Here is a 10,561-nt window from a genome sequence, read left to right as displayed (position 1 = left end):
CTGCTTTCCTGCACCGGGAACAAGAGGATGGGACCGCAGCTGATGCGGGCTGCAGGCGGCTTTCCCGCATTCCCTTCTGTGGGGCCTTGAAAAACCGAAGCGCTGGGAACCGAAGCGCTGGCGCCGCCAAACTCCGCGCCGCGCCGCGCTGGGGGCGTCTCAGTGCCAGCCTGCTAGAGTGGCCACCGAGAGAGCCTGGCAGCTTGGCGGGCTCTCCCCCGCAGGCCCTCGCTCCCCGACCCTCTATTCCTGCCTCAGCTTCCCCATCTGCACCGGGAGATGTTCAGGAGGGCTGGGCACAGTGCCCGCTCCTTGCTAGAATCCTTTTATCCAGGCACAAGGAGGCGTTTGCCTTTCTGAGAGAGAAGGGAGGCAATAAACAAGTAAAGCAAGAAACAGACAAGATAATTTCAAATAACAAGTGCTAATAAAATGGCAAAAACAAATAAAGTGCTAGTGCCAGACTTCTGTTCTAAATGCTATAAATACGTGTGTTTGCTCCTCCAATCTCACAACAGACCTAAGAGACAGATTATTATCCCCTTTCACGGATGGGAAAATGGAGGTTGAATCAACTATTCAAGGAAAATGAGAGGTTGAATAATATATTCATGGCAAAATAGGCTGAAGAATTTACTCAAGAGTCCAGTAGATGGTGGAGACCAGCTTTGGACTCAGTCCTGCTCAAAGGGTGACCTTTTAATCATTCCATCTGCCACTTCTGGTCATGCTAAGGAAGATGGAAAATTATAAAGAGAGTGCTGGGCTAGAGGAGAGCTATTCTTGGAGGTGTCAGTGAACATCTCTACATTCCAGGGCAACTAAGCTGAGGCCTGAGGGAGTGGATACAGCTATACAAAAAGCTGGGTGGTCCAGGGAGAGGGAACAGCCGGGGCCAAGGCCTGGAGGTGGGAGGAGTAGACTCTACATTTCATAAATACAAGGAAGGTCAAAGGGGCTACAGCTCAGTGAGGAAGGGCAAGAGTGGTGGGTGAGCAGACTGCAGGTGGCCAGAGGCCAAGTGGAAGAAACTTTGCAGGTCTTGACAAAGAGTCGGGATTTTATTCCAGGTCTGACGGGAAGTCACATTGCTATTATGGCTGCTAAAGTTTTGTGTGGATAATGGGTTGGACTAGTCAGTGGAGGTTCCTCCTGCTCTGCCAGGCATGGGCTGGAGGAGGAGGTTGATCACTCAGGTCTTAAACACACCCTTCTTGCATCTGATCTCCCAGTGTCTAGGAGATGCATGTTGGCATTCACCAAGCCCTAGCCCTTGGTCTCCAGCACAAACTTGTAGATGTCAGATCAGCTAAACCCTCATTTTACAAGCAGAGGTGAGACTGAGGCCCAAATGGAGGGAATAGGACAGGGGTAGTATCTGTTTCATACACATATGTGTATCTACTAACAGGCCTTAGATCCAGGCAGGAGGACCCTGCCCTTGTCCCTGGTAAAGAGCCTCTCTCTGGCACTCCTCCAGCTGCATATGTACCCACAGGAAAGGGACATGCACACCCAAGACTTTACTTCCTTTCTAGACACACTCTGGGGTCCCAGGATTCTTAAGCTCCCTTCCCGAGGGTCCAGGCTGATTCCAGGGCCTGTACAGGCCTCTTCCGATTTGTTGTCTGTAAGCAAAACCCTAGGCCCAGGATGTAACCAATAGGTCAATCAACCAATTGGATGGAGCATGGGTGAAGGGAGCTTGGACAGGCAGCCTGGAGTGCATGTGGGTCTGCACAGTGTGGCATGGAGCCAGGGATGAGAAGGGAGAAGACATCTGGGGAGCTGGGGTCTGGAGCCCAGCTCTGCCCACCACCACTCGACATCTTGGTCTGAGGATTCCGAGGTTTCCAAATTGAACCTGGCCTTCCAGGTAGTTATGAAGTTATATTCCTTGAGGAGAAGGATAGAACATTTTAAAAACAATATATTAGTTTGATATATAACATTTAAATATTTAAATTTTGGGAGTGAGGGGGCCCCAGGACCCACCAATATCAGGAGTGGGTCTGGCCTAGAACATAGGAGAAATTCACTATTTATCAAGTAGATGGATTAATCTCATTTAATCCTCACACAGACTCTACAAAGGAAATAGCATCATCTGTGTTTTATTGATGAGGAAACTAGGCTTGGAGAGATTTATTGACTGCCCCAATCCATCACTTTAGAAAAGAGAAGAGTTGAGCCTCAAGCCCTAGTATGTCTGGATACAAAATCCTTTGTAATTGGTTCATGATGAGTTCACACCTATCATGAACACCTATTGGTCTTGCTGGATAGAAGCACTGTTTGTATATATGAAAAAGGCCCCCTCTTCTTGATTATTGCTTTATCCTTTCAGGCACTTGGGAGGTGCCTAAAGTCCAATTGAATGGTTTTGGGGAAACTGAGGCCTTGAGCAATAACCCAAGGTATCATTAAGGCTTTAACAAATAGAGTTGACTTTTCCTGTGTAACAAGCAATCAGGAGGTGGCCAGACCAGGGCTAAGGTAATTGGTGCACCATCCTCAGCAAACACCTTACATCTCATCCTCTGTTCTGGTTATTTCTGGTTTTATAATAAACAACACCCAAACAGTAACCATTCTATTATTTTTCTACAGCTTTGTGGGTCAAAATTTGGGCAGGGCTCTATTGGGTGAGAAATATCAACAACCTCAGGTATGCAGATGATTTCCCTATAATGGCAGAAAGTGAAGAGGAACTAAAGAGTCTCTTGATGAGGGTGAAATAGGAGAGTGAAAAAGCTGGCTTAAAACTCAACATTCAAAAAAACCAAGATCATGGCATCCAGTCTTCTTCATTGTGAATAGAAGGGGAAAAAGTGGAAGCAGTAACAGATTTTATTTTCTTGGGCTCCAAAATCACTGGTGGCAGTGACTGTAACCAGGAAATCAAAAGATGCTTGCTCCTTGGAAGAAAAGCTATGACAAACCTAGACAGCATATTAAAAAGCAAAGATATCACTTTGCCAACAAAGGTTCATGTAGTCAAAACTATGATTTTTCCAGTAGTCATGTACAGATGTGAGTTGGACCATAAAGAAGGCTGAGCACCAAACAATTGATGTTCTTGAACTGTGGTATTGGTGAAGACTCTTGAGAATCCCTTGGACTGCTAGGAGATCAGACCAGTCAATCCTAAAGGAAATCAACCCTGAATATTCACTGGAGGACTAATGCTGAAGCTGAAGCTCTAATCCTTTGGCTATGTGATGTAAAGAGCTGACTCATTGGAAGAGACCCTGATGCTGAGAAAGACTGAAGACAAAGTGAGAAGAGGCCAACAGAGGATGAGGTGGTTAGATATCATCACCAACTCAATGGACATGAATCTGAGCAAACTGTAGGAGACAGTGAAGGACAGGGAAACCTGGCATGCTGCAGTCCATGAGGTTGCAAAGTGAGATACGACTTAGCAACTGAACAACAATAATTGGGTGATCCTTCTGATCTGTAAGCATCAGTTAGTCACTTTTCGTATTCAGCTGATGATTTTACTGGGATGCTGGTGCTTTCCTGGGATGACTACAGTGCTGAGCTCAGCTGGGTCCCTCTCCCTCTCTATGTGGTCCTAGGGCCTCTCCAGGTGGTCTCTCCAGCAGAGTGGTTTGACCTTGCCAATAGCAGCTTCTGGACCCAAAAAGCCATGGCAGAAGCTGCCAGGTCTCTTAAGGGCAACACCTAGAAGTGGCAGAACATCATTACTCTAGTCTTTTGGTCCAAGAAGTCACAGGCCAGCCTAGATTTAGTGAAGGGAAAAGTTGACTCAAATTGACTCTTCCTCTCGAAGGAAAGAGGGTCAAAGAATTATCAACCATCTTTAATTTACAAAATAGCTGCTTAAGATCCAGTCATCACATCTCAAATTCCAGCCAGCAAGGAGGAAGAGAGGAGTAATGTGTATACTCTCTCTTTTAAGACATTCTCTAGAAATCACATAAAACATTTCTCATTGGCAAGAGAAATTCATGGCCATACCTAAAATATGAAAAGGAAGCTAGGAACTGTAATCTTCATGCCAGGCTGCCACGTGCCCAGATAAAATTAGGGATTCTATTGACTAAGGAAGAGAGGGAGAGTGAAGATTGAGGAAAGACTGGAAATCTGTTTCATTGTTGGATTTTTTGCTACCAACAGCCAAACACATTCCTAATGGACATATTTCATTTTCAGACTTATTCCTCCTAATACATCCTCCACCCTGTCACTAAAATAACCCTTCCTTTTTAATCACTCTTTTATGTTTCTAAAAGGTAAATCTCTTAATCATCCCCATGCCAACAGCAAGTGTCTGAAGTTTTTTGTGTGGGGGCCATGGGATTTTAATGCCTAAAATAACAATAACAGCTTTCAGCACACACCAGGCACTGCACCAAGCACTGTATGAACATATCTTATTTGAGCCTCACAGTAACCAAATAGGAGAGGACTGTGTTGATACATGAGGAAATGGAATCAGACAGAGAGGTTAAGCAACTTGCCCCAGGTCACACAGCGAGTAGGTGCAAGATAAGAATTCCAATCCTTGTCTGTCTGATTCCACCGGTGTGCTGAAGAGCCTACATATGTGAAGCCCAAGGACTGTTGAACGCTAATCACCCTGGAGGATAAGCAAGACCCTGCATTGTGTGTGAGTGCTAGAAGAGGAAAACCTGAGCCAAGAGCCTGCAGATACCCCTTCCTCCCTGCAGTCCTTCAGTCAGGGAACCTACATCAAATCCCCATGTTTGGCAGGCATACTGAACTTCATGCAATTAAACTGGCACCTGGAATTCATTTCACTCCATTTCCTCTACACCCTGAAAGAACCCCAGGTCATGAGTAGGAAACTTTATACAACTGTTTAATTGTTAAGCAGTGATCAGGGCACAAATCCAGCAACCCCCTGGCTTCTCTGGGCCCAATTACATGAGGCAACTTCCAGCTCTGAGGTTCTCTGTTCTGACCCCAAGTTCTTGCCTTTAATTTACCCTGTTCGAGAATCTACAGTGGCTCCCAATCCCGTTGGATTCAGCTTTGCCCTGCAAAGGGGACGGAGAAGGGGAAAGAGACAGACAGACCTGGGTTCAAATTCTGATTCTGTCTTTTTGGTGACCCTCAGTTTCTGCATCTGTCAAATGGGAGGGATAATTCCCAGCCTACTAACTTGTTGGCACTTGTTGAGGACCATGTAGGACAAGGGATAGGAACGGCTTTTGTAGACCAGAGCCAGACAGAATGCAGTCTCCATTTTAGCAGATTGCATCCTTGGAGGGCAGGACCAGCTGAGGGGGAGTGGGGTCAGGGACAGTGCTACACATTCTGGGGCGTGGGAAGGCTCCTGCCTAAGCCTTGCAGAAGTGGCCAGTGGTGGGCGTTTATACATAGGTGCCCTGTCAGGGGCACAGTGAGTCAGAGCAATGGTTCTGGAGCCAGACAAACCTGTGTTTGAATCCCAGCTCCATCCATACTAGCTGAGGGACCCTAGAACCAGAAGGTAACTTCCCTATCCCTCTATATTCACACCTATGTGATGGGATAGAAAAGACAGCCTATCTCATTGTGGTTTTTTAAAGAAGTGAATGAGAACTTGCCTTTAAAGCATCTAACTTAGTGCAGATAAACTTCCCCCTGAGAGTAGGAGCAATAGTGATGGACACTTTTTGAGCTCTAATTAAACACTGCACTATGTGTTTCATTGACCAGCTTACATACTCTTCACCAATGTAAGGTTGAATACCCAGCCCAAGGTCACAATAAGTGGCGAAGGCTGGGTCTGAACCTGAACACAGGCAGTCTGCCCCATGCGCTATTACCATGTGGACTTTATATTCGTACCCAATAGTGCCTCCATAGCCACCACAGCAGCTGATTGGAGCAGGAGGTGTCACCTGAGCCAAAGGCTGCCAAAACATAGGCCAGCCGGCAACCACTGGTTTGGCCTGGTCCAAAATCTCCACCCAGCAGGGCTGAGTGCAGTTAGCTAGACTGATCAGTACCAATTGGTCTAGTATTGGTACTGTGTTTGAATCTGGATATCAGAGTTGGAGAAATGCATAAAAACTAAAAGACCCCATAGGATCAGCTCTTACAAAGACAGTGTGAAGACACAAAGACTCTTACATGAAGACGCAAAAGTGAAGAAGGGGGCCTTGAACTCACTCAATCCCTGGAGCATCGGCAGCTGAATGATTTGCAAGTGGCTAAACTGTCAGTGGGCCTGCGGAGACTGCAACAACCTTCTACTCTGTGCTCACCTTCTACAGGTGTTCTGCACTCAGCAGCCAGAGAGGTCCCACTAAAAGGGGATGCTCACAGCCCTGTCCCAAAACACAGGGACCAAGGAACTAGTCAAGGAGGAATTATTTCAAATAGCTGGGAATTTCTTCTGCGTATAACTTTTTTTCCTTACTACAGAAGTCCTTGTGTCCCAGTTGTTGGCTCTCCTGCCAAAACTTGTCCTACCCTGAGAGCTTGGTGCTGGCGCTCTGCATTCCCACCAGCGATCCGCTGTCAGAGAACCACTGGTAAGCAGTGCTGGCTTTCCAGGAAGCTCCCAGGGAAGCTGGGGTGCTTTGCCTCCCACATACACCTCAGCCTCCCCCTGCAACGGGGGGCATCATGTTGGTAATTGATGAGACTGGTAACAGATAAGGGGGTCATTGTACTAGTCTCTCTACTTTTCTGTATTTGAAAATTTTCTTAAAAAGAAAAAAAAAGGGGGGGTGTTTTCTCTGATGTGCCTTCTTCCCCACACATCCTCAGAGGACTTCCTATTGCCCCTCTCTGCCACCATCACCCACAGCATAATTTCCCGCTTCCCCTCCTCTCTGGTTTGTCTGAGAGAGCAGTTTAGCTCCACTTACTAGCTGCCTGTTGGTGTACTAGAGTCATCCGGGATCACTCAAAAGCCTTTGAGGCCCAGTTGTCCCCCCAAGTCCCAAGATTCAGAGCTAAATGGTCTTTTGTGGGGGTTCTGGATGCTGAGGGTTGGCAGATGCTCCCCAGGTGATTCTGGCACTTTCCGGAGTTGAGCAGCCATCTAGACAACCCAGAGCCATCCCTGCACTTTAGCAACAGCTTTTATCCTGAGCCCCCATCCCCACCCCTGGGCCACCACACCGGCCCTAAGTGACTTGAGGAGTTGTTTCTTCCAAACCCAGACCATGTGCTTCATTCACCCCAGGGTGTCTGCATGGATGGCATTCTTTACCTTACCTTTTGCCACAGGGGTTCACATCATTGTCACCATTTGGAAGCACAGAGAAGCACCTAGGAGCCCACCACAGCCCCACTACAGGTCCAGGAATTCGTGAGTAGAAAGGATCCATTGTTGCCAGTCACTTTAACGGAACAGCTGAAAAACACATTCAAAGGATCCTGAGATAATGAGTATGCTAATGTGATTTCCATTGGGTGCCTGTGCTACCTCCAAAATCGCTGTCAGAATTTCCTCATGGATTCAAAGCTTCCATTGAAGTCAATGGGGGATTTGAGTTAAAATAACATCAAAGTTTTTACTTGAATGGACAAAACTGGGGAGTTATGAATTAAGGGTTAGCTTCAGGTTGGCCCTGACACTGCTGACCTTGAGGGGAAAGTGCAGGCACCAGTGGTTGTGAGTGGAGCTTCGGGCCAGCCTAGCCAGTCCCTTGGGTGGAGTGAACCAGCAAGTGTTAAATAGGGGACCATTTCATATGACAAATGAATACCTGCTTTCCACTCACTAGGTGGAGGACCCCGGGCGAGGTAAACCGTTACTCTGATTGAGTCTCAATTTTCCCATCTGTAAAATGGCATGGGTGAAACCTACCTTGCAGAGATGCTTCCAGGACTAAAGAAGAATGTGTGTGAAAGGAGTCAGTTGTGAATAAAACAGGTGAAGTCTGTTATTACAGTGGAGTTGCCATTCCAGTGGGGGAGACAGATACCAAACACAAAAACAGATCGTTAACAAGTAAGTGGTGGTAAGTGGTACGGAGAAAGAATAGAGGAGAGACCCTTAAGGAAAGAGATTTGGAATCAGACAGACCCAAATTCAAATCCAAGCTTGCCCCTCACAGCTATGTTACTCCTGGGAAAGTGATTTTATCTCCCTGAAGTTCAATGAGATCCATTGATCATTCCTCCACCCACTGAACAAATATTTACAGAGTTCTGTCTTGCGTCAAGCATTCTTTTGAGTGCTGGAGGGGCCACAATGAATAAAACAGACAGAAATCTTTGTGCTTAAGAGTTTAAACTCTAGAGGAGAGAAACAGACACCAAGTAAACATACATATATCGGGTGATGAAGGAAAATAAAGCAGGTAAGGGGATAGAGAATGATGGAGAGGGTGCTATTGTAAGTAGGGGGGTCATGGAAGGCCTCTGTGAGGAGGTGGCATTGCAAAACATGAGGGAATGAGCCACGTGGACAGAGCATTCCCAGGGGAGGAAGAGCATTCCCAGGGGAGGGAGCAAGGGCAGAGGCCTTGAGGCAGTACCGTGCATGGGGTACACGGGTGCATGGAGATGGGGGGCGGGCCTAGAGAACCAGAGACCAGGTGCATGAAGGACTGCACACAGCGTGTGACTCTAAGGAGGAGTTCAGTAGATAGTGGTTATTGTCTGTGCCCCTTTCATGAAAACTGGGGCAATAGGTCACTTTCCACTATCATAAAAGTTCTTGGGGATTCTCTGTGGATTGACAGCTTTTTCATTTACTTTTCTTCTCCTTTACTGAGTGAGAACCAGTAAGTAAAGCTCCTAGTCCACGGGCAAGCCCACCTCTCTGCGTCTAGTCTGAAGCCAACAGGGATGTCTGACACGTGGCAGTTGTACTGGTGGGTGAATGAGTGAATGCTGGTCATTAGATAATAATGGCAGTGTCTTGAATTTCCTTCCTCTCTGCAGCTTCACAAATTAGATGCCCTGGAAATGCTGTGCCCGTCGCCAAGATGCACCTCCATCTGGGGTGGAAGGCGACATCTGCTAAACAGCTGCATCTTATTTCCGAGCTGGCACTTAATTAAATTACTCAGCTCTGGTTGGGGCAGGCAGAAGTGAGCAGCAAGGGGCAGGCCCATCACAAGCGTGCCTTCCACCTCTCCCAGAGTGTGCCTCCACACACACCTGTTGATTCCACCAACCTGGACATCTCCGCATTTCAGTACACACCATGCTCTCTGAGGCTCCCCCTTGCCTTTACTCATGCTGTTCCCCTGCCAGGGACACTCTCCTGCCTGCCCACTTCCCCTGTGTCTTTCAAAAGGCCCAAGTCAAACATCCACTCCTCCTCTATGAGGCCTTTTCCAACTTCCCAGGCTCAACACATTTCCTCCTGTGAGCTTGCGCTGTACTTGATGAATTCTTTACCTGGAGCGTTCATACCATTAAACTGCAACGTCATTCACCCTGCCGGTCTATGAGCTCCTCATGGTTAGGAACCATGTTGAATTCATCTTTGTGAATCCAACCTTGTGCCTAACTCCCCATAGACACTTAATATGTGTTTGGTTAATAAATGGATGGATAGAGGGAAGGATGGAAGGAAGAGAGAAGGAAGAAGGGAGAGATGAACAGATGGATTTACTGCCACCAATTAAGTCTAAGCTAGCATTATTTCTCAGTGGGACAAACACCAGTGTCTTACTGATCTTCTAGTTTCTACTTTCCCCCACAGTAGTTCATTCTACTCAGAGTGCTTAGGAATCTTTTTAATTACAGAACTAACATTGTGTCACTCCTCTGTTTAAAACCTTCCAGGAGCTTCCACATTCCTAGTCCTGGCCTACAACCTGTATAGGATCCAGACCCTTCCTGCCCTTCTAATCTTTTTTCTTTTTTTTTTCTGGGGGGGGGGGGGTGGAGAAAAAAAATCTGCTTTTCAGATAAATAAACCAGTCATTTATTCCCCTCTTTTTCTTGTTTAGAAATTCTCACGATCCCTCAGACAGTTCCCTCTGGAATGAGCTTTCCTCTTCTCCCCAAGTCAGCCCCAGTGGGTTCACCTTTACAGGCTCTGGGACTAGGACAGGAAGTAAGACTTGTGAATATTTCTTCACTGGGACCCTTCTAATCTTATCTCCTTGTTTCTATGTATTCCAACAGCTTTGGGAACCAGCCAAGCTCCCTCTCACCTCAGGACCTTTGCATCTGCTATTCCCTCCGCCTGTAATTCACTTCCCCTGGCAGTCTGTCAACCTGGCATTGTCTTAGTCCTTCAGATCCAGCTCTAATGCCATCTCCTCACAGAGGCCTTTCTTAATCTCCTAGAAAATATCCACCATCTTGATCCCCAAAGCAAAGGGTGTCTGATCCAGCCAAAGAGGGCTTTGACTGCTAAAACCCAGCCAGCTTCCCAGAGCATCACCCTCACCTGTGATGGCAGTTCAGATCCCTCCTCAGAGATAGCCACAAGCCACCCCTTCCCCCAAGGCCACTCCTCCTCTTCATCAACTGAAGATGCTTCATGAATGAGCTTGTCTGGAGCTGCTGCAATTAAACCACCGGAGCAACATTGGACCATTTGTTTACTATGGCACTTAGAGCTGGAATGGCTTGTTGTTTTGATGTTTCTATTTTCAGCTTC

General features: G+C 46.9%; 1 non-coding gene across 1 annotated transcript; it reads right to left on the bottom strand.

The window, feature by feature from the left end:
- Window positions 1–9,913: 9,913 nt before the first annotated feature.
- Window positions 9,914–10,039, bottom strand: LOC136162204 (small nucleolar RNA SNORD22). Its single transcript, XR_010662025.1, has one exon. It is a non-coding gene; the product is annotated as a small nucleolar RNA SNORD22 (small nucleolar RNA).
- Window positions 10,040–10,561: the final 522 nt, after the last annotated feature.

The sequence above is a fragment of the Muntiacus reevesi genome, chromosome 2 (assembly GCF_963930625.1).
Source record: "Muntiacus reevesi chromosome 2, mMunRee1.1, whole genome shotgun sequence".
Lineage (NCBI taxonomy): Eukaryota > Metazoa > Chordata > Mammalia > Artiodactyla > Cervidae > Muntiacus > Muntiacus reevesi.
The sequence above is the reverse complement of the archived record's forward strand: the minus strand, read 5'-3'. Positions and strand labels throughout refer to the sequence as shown.